We start from the raw sequence: 9,654 nt of genomic DNA on the forward strand, positions 1-9,654 counted from the left end.
GGTTTGAAAATTTTAATTAATTAATTTTTTTAATTAAAAATTTATTTTCATTCCATTTAGAAATTTAAATTGGCACCTAAAATTTAGTTGGACTGCCACCTACAATTACTGTTAGAGAGATAACGGAACTTAATGGTAGAGTGATCACTTCGTAACAAAATAATAACATAAGTGACTAAAATGTAATTTGAGGCAAACAAAAGTGACTATTTTTGCAGATTACCCTTATTTAATATGTTGACTTTTAAACATTATATAAAATGACAATATCTAAGCGTCTTTTAGGCTGCCATGGAAGATATTGTTCAGCCACCCATGCTCAGCAACTGATGTGATTTACTTACCCTCATAACATGTAATGTTTTTATATTGTTTCATTACTGGATCTTGGAATATTTACTGTCTTCCCAGAAATACAGCTTCATCTCAAACAATCAATCCAGCCTCCAAAGCTCATCCATCACGGCCAGCACCTACAAGACGACCATCACTTGCAAGGAATACGTCATCGGGTAAATGAAGAGGTAGAGAAAGAAGCATGCATAAACATTTTTGGAGTTGGATAGAGAAAACAGGAAAGCAAATCCTAAATGTTATCTTTCAATGTCAGAACTGTTTGTTCATTTTTGTGTTTGGGAAACTGTGTTTAGAAGTTATTTTGTTTCAAGAAAGTCAATTGATTGTGGAACTTCCTACCACCTTCAGGTTATGTTTTCATTAGAACTACAGCCATTTCCTACTTAATGTCTCTTTTCAACACCAAAATTTGCATTTGATTATGAATATTCAACTTAATGAAGTTCCCATTCCAAATTTGTCTTTCTATTCTGTTTGTGTTTGATCACCTTCCTACTATTTTATTTCATCAAAAACTAAATATTTATTCGTTCAAAAAAAACACTAAACATTTCACCCAAAATTTAAAAACAAATTCAGACTTCTAATTCCCTCCACATTACATTGCTAATAGAAATCATTACGTCACGTCCACCCTACAAAGAATTATTTCATTTGGTATTCTATACATTCAACTAAACTAAGACTAAATATTTATATATATTTTCTGGCTTTTACCTATAACTAAATATTTCACCCATAATTTAAAAAAAATACAGAATTCTACTTTCTCTAAACCCCAACCAATCATTGACATGACTTTGTTAATAATAGAAATCATAAAATCTTAAACTATTAATGTTTTCAAAATTTGTTTAAAAATAAAAATTGGAATTGAAATAATACCTTTGTAGTTTGAACATCCCAAGAAATTCTTCCCTTTACTCCAAGCCCCAAGGTCTATTAGAACTACATATTGGTGCTTTCTTTCCACAATGACAAATCGTTCCATGATTTAGAACTTTCGGTGAAAATTTTCTACAATTTCAAAAGAAAAAGAAAAATGAAGATTTGAATGAGACAATAAGGGCTTAGATTGAATTTCAAACCCTAAACAGAAAAGGGTACTGAACGACAGAGAGAGGCAACAGTGGTAACTCTTTTTTGCCGCTTCAGCAAATTAAAAAATAACGATACATTTCAAATATTATTTTGTTAACCTGGTCTTTTAAGAAAATATACAAACATATACACGGCTTCTCCTTATTTTTTTTAAGACGTCCGTTTACTTTTGTACCAAAAAAATATAACCTTTTTAAATTTTAATTACTTAATTGAGATAAAAAAAATGTATATTTTAAAGATCAAACCATAAATTAAACCAAAAATAAATGATAAAATAAACACTGATTCCCTATTTGAAGATAATTTATGTTGATTGAAGAATATATATATTTTTTTATTTTTTCATAGAAAAAGCTTAATTTTTTAAAATCAAATCTTTGCTTTTTCAGATGTTATTCTTTAGGTTGGTTGTGGCTTTTTCGATAATATTCTCTAATTTTTTTTTTATTTTTAATATCAGTCTATATTATCACGATTTTTGTCCACTCTTTTATGCATTTTATTTTGTTGACTTTGTTTTCTCCAAAAGCGGTAGTGGTTTTAATTTTTAGTTTTTATTTTGAGAATCATTGTAGCACCTCAAACCCAGCCCAGAAGTTATGGCCAGATCCGGCATGCCACATCAAAAACGTTAAAAAAATTTTCCATTCTAAGTCCAGAAAATCGTACTTGATGTTCAAAAGATTAATTTCATTATAGGTTAAAGTGAATGAAAAACTGTGCACCAGGTAGGAAACCGGAAAAGAGGTGGTGAGTCCATCGGACTGCTTAAGTACCAAGCTCCCTTCGGATCCAATCCTAGACATGCATACCGCCATTACCACACCTTAACGTCATGGATATTTCTAGGAAACCGATTTTGATTAAGTCATTTTTAGGAAAAGTGATTAATTTTGGAAAATACTTTCATTGCGAAAGCTTTGCTTGTTGTCGTGTTATTTTGAAATCAATTGTTATTTTTGAAAACGTGCCCTAAAGCTATCCAATTTCAACAGTTAAAATAAGTAATACATATCTTAGTAATACATATTAAAACCATAAAAAATAATTAAGCGGCCTTATTACATTTAAAAACCCAAAACTTCAAACGTAAATAAAAGGATGTCCAGTTCACCAGAAGAAAAATCAAACTTTCAGAACGGGTGGCCACTCCGAATTCCCTCACAGCTCCAAGTCCACTATGGTTGGGGATTTCCTGCGTGGATGAAAATAAAAGGGGTGAGTTTAGGGAAACTCAGTGTGTAAGGAAACCCCATTCAAAGCCCAAGTCAGCTCAAGCCTATTGGGCCTAAGCCCATTCAGGTAACAGTGGTACTGGACCAGAGCCCTTTTCAGATTACAATAAACTGGGCCTTAGCCCCTTATTCACATAACAGTATGACCCATAGGCCCATTTCAAAATACATGCAACATCAGTAAACATATGCAAGCCCATTTGGGGAGACTACTCAACCCACCAACCACTACACTCCACCCGTACCAGTCATACACTCCATGTGGGGAATAGCTCAACCCATCCAGCCCAACACCCCACAGTTGCAGCCTTACTGCTCAGTTAACAGTAAATTGAGGCAAAGCCTCCAGTACGTGGACAAGCCACTTTCAGTACTTCCTCCGTCAATATCCCAGTCCCATGCATCAGATAATAACAACATGACATGCAGTAAATAACAACAGTCAAACATGCATTTAGGTCAATTTAACCCTATGGGTATTTCGGTAATTTATCTTTTAGGGGTAAAACTGTAAATTTTCCACTTTTAAAGGTATTTCAGTAATTTAACTATTTTAGGGTTTTTCATGCATATTCCTACTTTTCACGTACTAATAGAATCACGTACCGAGGGTTCTTACCGAATTAAGCCCGTTGGCCCATCATTCCAATTTTGGCCCATTAAGCCCAAAAATATCGAGGGCACAGAAATCATGCACTTTGCAGTCCAAACATTGCAGCTTACCAAAAACATAAATCGATTTACCTCACGAGCATTCGCACACTCACAAATCTACAAAATACCGGTTTTCGGCATTTCGGTATTTCGGCTTTTGCCGATCTAGACTAAGAAAGAGGGTGTTAGTTACACACCTGTTTGCGACGATATGCTGACGAGATCCACACACGAACTGCCTACAATTGGATTACTAACACGTTAATCTAACTATTCAAATACAAAATACGTATTAACCCCTTACAATATTCGGCCAACCACACCTACAGATCATAGTAAGCTTATAAGAAAACAATAAGCAACTCATTAACAAATTTTTGTCAATGTTTACCACATAATCATAATTTCACTGCAAGCTGTCTTCCTGAGCAACAGTCACTAAATCATTTATAACTGGAGCTACGAAACTCTAAATCAAGTGCCGTTAATTTTCCTTGAAAATAGACTCATATATCTTCTACCCATAAAATTTTCAGAATTTTTGGTTTAGCCAATCAATACCAGATTTTTCTCAAAGTTTCCCATGTTTCACTGTTTGACTAATCTGACCACTCTTCATTACGAATCAAATTTCTCATTGTACAGAATTTAAAATATGTTCTCGTTTATTCCATTTAAAACTAGACTCATTAAGCTTTAATTACATAATTTATACAGCTTCTAACTCATCTCCCACAATTTATGGTGATGTTCCAAAGTCATGTTACTGCTGCTGTCCCAAGTAGATTTATTACCAAATCACTCTTTCATACACCTATCTTGCATGCATGTTATTTAAACATGTATATCACCAATCAATCATCACATATCTATGATTTTTACTTAAGCATAATCTCCATTTCATCATTTTAAAGCACAACATGTTAGCCGATTTTTCCCTTTAGCATCTAAGGCACATGCATGCTCATTTGTTTGGCTGAACTTCACATATCTTCCATTTTTCATCAAAAGAACATGAAACAACAACCATTTCCTTCATTTTAATTCATGACCAAATGCTCACAACACAACTAAAAATCAAAATATACTTCAAGAGTTAAGGTAGAATCAAGAAGAGCTCATGAACCTCAAAATAGAAGCAAGGTACCAAGAACTTACCTTCAATTTTCCTCCGCCTAATGACCGAATACTCAAGAGCTTTCTCCTCTCCTTTCTCTTCTCTAACTTTAGGCTATGATGAACAAAGATAGACAAAACTTTGTTCTTTTCACCCCTTTTTCTTTTAATAAAATTTCATATTTCATCCATTTAATTCTTTAATACAAAAGACATGAAATTCTTATCATGAAACATTTACCTAACCCATTATCATGAAACATTTACCTAACCCATTATCATGGAACATTTACCTAACCTATTATCATGGAACATTTACCTAACCTATTATCAATTTGTATCAATTTGTACCATAAATTATGGATATCAAGTGCACATTTTGTCTACAACAACATGATGGCTGGCCACTTCATGTAAAATGGGAGGTTTGTCATGCAAATCCTCCTATTTTGCACTCCTATTTATTTGGCCACTTCAATTTAGCCTATACCATTTTCAAACATTTTCACATAGGTTCTATTTCATAATTTCACCTCTTTTTTCTTATAGACCAAAAATTAACTAAAATTGTCGGGTTCTATCTTAAGTTTGGGCTTTCTAGAGGCCCACTAACATAATTAAACTTATGCCAACATTCACAAAATTCCCGAAAATTGAGGCGTTACGACTCTACCCTCCTTAAAGAAATTTCGTCCTCGAAATTTACCTGATCCAACTAGTTGAGGGTATTGTTGACGCATAGTCTCTTCTGATTCCCAAGTAGCTTATTCCCTTCCATGATTACGCCAAAGTACTTTCACTAACGGGACAGATTTCCTTCTGAGAACCTTAACATCTCGAGCCAATATTTGCACAGGCTCCTCCTCAAAGGTCAAATCAGTCTGAACTTCAATTTCTGCAACTGGCAGGACATGAGCAGGGTCAGCACGATAACGCCTTAACATGGAGACGTGAAAAACAACGTGAATCCTATCTAACTCTGGAGGCAATTCCAACTGATAAGCCACTGGGCCGACTCGCTTCAAAACCTGATAAGGCCCAATGAACCGCGGACTCAACTTGCCCTTCTTATCGAACCTTAATATCTTCTTCCAAGGAGAAACCTTTAAGAAGACCATATCACCTACTGAGTACTCAATCTCCTTACGCTTCAAATCTGCATACGACTTTTGCCTATCAGATGCTTCTTTTAACCGGTCCCTAATTATTCTGACCTTATCCTCAGTATCAGCTACCAACCCTGGTCCAAGAATTTGTCGCTCTCCTAGTTCAGTCCAACAACTAGGTGTACGACACCTTCGTCCATACAGTGCTTCATACGGTGCCATTTGAATACTCACCTGGTAATTGTTATTGTACGCAAATTCTGCCAACGGCAAGTAATCCTCCCAACTACCTCGAAAATCAATCACGCATCCCCTCAACATGTCTTCCAGAGTCTGAATAACCCTTTTCGATTGACCATCAGGCTGGGGATAGAAAGCCGTACTAAAATTCAATCGCGTCCCCAATGCCTCATGCAACTTTTTCCAAAACCGAGATGTAAATCTGGGATCCCGATCAGAAATAATTGAAACTGGGACTCCATGAAGTCGCACAATCTCCGCCACATACAACTTGGCTAACTTTTGAAGTGAAAAGTCAGTACGAACAGGTATAAAATGGGTCGATTTGGTCAACCAATCCACAATCACCCACACCGAGTCTTTTTTTGATGGTGTCAAAGGCAACCCACTCACAAAGTCCATGGTTACCCTCTCCCACTTTTAAAGTGGTATCTTCACCGGCTGTAATAGTCCAGAAAGTAATTGATGCTCAGCTTTCACTTGTTGACATGTCAGACATTTTCCTACAAACTCCGTTACTTCTCGCTTAAGTCCAGGCCACCAGTACAATTCTCGCAAGTCGTGATACAACTTATTCCCTCCAGGATGCATTGCACATAGTCCCCCATTAGCTTCCTTCAATATTGTCTGCCTTAAATTAGAGTCCCTCGAAACACAAATTCTTCCTCGGAAACACAGAACTCCATCACCATTTAAACCAAACTCAGAAGTTTCCCCTTCCTTAACTTGTTGAAAACGAGCAACCAAAGACTCATCTTCCAACTGCTTTTCCTTAATCTGGTCCACCCAGGTTGGCCTTACTTGCAATTCAGCCAACAAACTGCCATCATCATACAGACTCAAACGAGCAAACATTGCTCTCAGATCAGATACGGTTCTATGACTTAAAGCATCGGCTACCACATTAGCCTTGCCTGGTGATACTTAATCGAATAGTCATAATCCTTAAGCAACTCAATCCATCTCCTTTGCCTAAGGTTCAGCTCCTTCTGAGTCAACAAATACTTAAGACCCTTGTGGTCTGTATATATAATACACCTCTCCCCGTACAAGTAATGTCTCCAAATCTTAAGTGCAAATATCACTGCCGCCAACTCTAAATCATGAGTAAGATAGTTCCCTTCGTGAGGTTTAAGCTGTCGTGATGCATATACAACCACCTTACCCTCCTGCATTAACATGCAGCCCAAACCCAAGTGTGATGCGTTACTGTACACAGTAAAATCCTTCCCAGACTCTGGTTGAATCAACACAGGTGCTTCAGTCAGAACTTTCTTCAACTTCTCAAAAGCTTCCTGCTGCTTCTTAGTCCATACAAACGGTTTTCCTTTCCTTATGAGTTTTGTCAGAGGTGCTGCCATCACAGAAACACCTTCTACAAACCTTCTGTAGTATCCTGCCAGTCCTAGGAAACTCCGTATTTTCGACACTGACCTAGGCGGCTTCCATTCCAAAATCGCTTCAATTTTCCGAGGGTCCACCTTAATCTCCTCAGCAGAGACCACATGTCCTAAGAAGGTTACCTCCCTCAACCAAAATTCACACTTGCTGAACTTCGCAAAGAGTTCCTTCTCCCTTAACACTTCCAGCACTATACAGAGATGCTCATCATGTTTCGCTTCAGTTTCAGAATATACCAGGATATCATCAATAAAGATGACTACGAACTAATCCAAACATGGTTGGAAAACACGATTCATCAGATCCATAAACGCTATAGGAGCGTTCGTCAGTCCAAATGGCATAACCAGAAACTCGTAATGACCATACCGAGTCCTGAATACCGTTTTATGGATATCTGCCTCCTTGCCCCTTAACTGATGATATCCAGATCGGAGGTCGATCTTGGAAAATATAGAAGCTCCTCTAAGCTGGTCAAACAGATCGTCAATCATTAGCAGTGGATACTTATTCTTAATCGTCAGTTTGTTCAACTGGAGATAATCAATGCACATCCGCATCGTACCATCCTTCTTTTTCACGAATAGCACCTGTGCTCCCCATGGAGACACGCTTGGCCTAATGAAGCCCTTATCCAACAACTCTTGAATTTGAGCCTTTAACTCCACTAACTCCTTCGGTACCATCCTATACGGTGCGATGGACACGGGCGCCATTCCAGGCAACAAATCTATTCCAAACTCAACTTCTCGGTTCAGAGGCAATCTTGGAAGCTCCTTCAGAAAAACATCTTGGAACTCCTTTACGGTCCTAACCTTATCCACTGTTAGTCCCTCTTCTTCCGACTGACTTACAAATGCCAAATAGGCCTCACAACTTTTCCGAATCCACTTCTCGGCTCTTAATGCCGAAACCACATTGAACAAATAATCCCTTCGCTCACCTATCACCATAACCTCCCCATCCTTTGTGGTCCTTAACACCATTCGTTTAACAGCACAATACAGAGTCGCTTTATGCTTAACAAGCCAGTCCATTCCCAAAATGAGATCAAACTCTCTGAACGGTAACTCCATCAGATCTCCAGGGAAAATCTTACCTTGAGTTTCTAAGGGTACATCCCTATACAGTTTGTCTACCTTAACCGAGTGACTCAAATTACTTAGTACAGATACCCCACTCACAATCTCCTCAGAACAGTCCAAGTTGTCCATAATCCATTCTGTGGCATCCAACCAATATTCTGCCACATCGGCATAAGACGCTAGTCAGTCCTTTCCAGAAATTGCTCCTTTCAGAATTGATCTCGAATTTTGTTGCCCGAACTTGCCCCGGCAACCCTTTCCAGAACACGAAGCATTGCCTGTGACAGGGCATCATCCTCGGCACCGCGGTCATGAGACTTTACCTCTGTTGTCAGTGGTACCGGTGCATCCACCGCCGGCATATGTCTCGAAGACGAAGATCTCGCTCGAGTACTTCCTCAGCTCCGTCCACAGCCTCTTCCACGAACGGCTCTTGTACTCATATCGTATTATCTTGATTACGAATTTCTATGCATTAATTCAATATTACAATGTTTATTACAGATGTTTTATGAAACAGACAGTAGTTCAGAGTTTGTTTTCGCAGAATTGAAGTCTAGCTACAATTTCAGTCTCTTATCAGATTTTCCTATGGTTTCAGTATCATCCTATCTAGAGTATCCTAGCAGGATTTCAGTACAGACAGATAAGTTAGAAAAATATTCAGAAGAGTTTAGAGTAATACTTACAGGCTTGAACCGGAGATTCGGAATGCCACCTTCTAAAGATCTAAATTTTGAAAATCGAGTTTTTTGCATTCTTTATAAAATTTTCGTTTTCGAAAATCTTTATTTTTGTAAACCCATTCCACAGCTGAGCTGTTGCAACCTGGTTCTGATACCACTAAATGTAGCACCCCAAACCCAGCCCAGAAGTTATGGCCGGATCCGGCATGCCACATCAAAAACGTTAAAAACTTTTTCCATTCTAAGTCCAGAAAATCGTACTTGATGTTCAAAAGATTAATTTCATTATAGGTTAAAGTGAATGGAAGCTGTGCACCAGGTAGGAAACCGGAAAAGAGGTGGTGAGTCCATCGGACTGCTTAAGTACCAAGCTCCCTTCGGATCCAATCCTAGACATGCATACAGCCATTGCCACACCTTAACGTCATGGATATTTCTAGGAAACCGATTTTGATTAAGTCATTTTTAGGAAAAGTGATTAATTTTGGAAAATACTTTCATTGTGGAAGCTTTGCTTGTTATCGTGTTATTTTGAAATCAATTGTTGTTTTTGAAAACGCGCCCTAAAGCTATCCAATTTCAACAGTTAAAATAAGTATTACCTATCTTAGTAATACATATTAAAACCATCAAAAATAATTAAGCGGCCTTATTACATTTAAAAACCCAA

At 37.5% G+C, this 9,654-nt stretch overlaps 1 long non-coding RNA gene across 1 annotated transcript; it reads right to left on the reverse strand.

The window, feature by feature from the left end:
* Positions 1-225: 225 nt before the first annotated feature.
* On the reverse strand, positions 226-1,534 carry LOC121212467 (uncharacterized). The gene is made up of 2 exons (XR_005907691.1): positions 1,243-1,534; positions 226-473 (listed from the first exon to the last, which is right to left on the reverse strand). It is a non-coding gene; the product is annotated as an uncharacterized lncRNA (long non-coding RNA).
* Between the last annotated feature and the right edge of the window lie 8,120 nt (positions 1,535-9,654).

This window comes from Gossypium hirsutum, chromosome A13, assembly GCF_007990345.1.
Source record: "Gossypium hirsutum isolate 1008001.06 chromosome A13, Gossypium_hirsutum_v2.1, whole genome shotgun sequence".
Taxonomy (NCBI): Eukaryota; Viridiplantae; Streptophyta; class Magnoliopsida; order Malvales; family Malvaceae; genus Gossypium; species Gossypium hirsutum.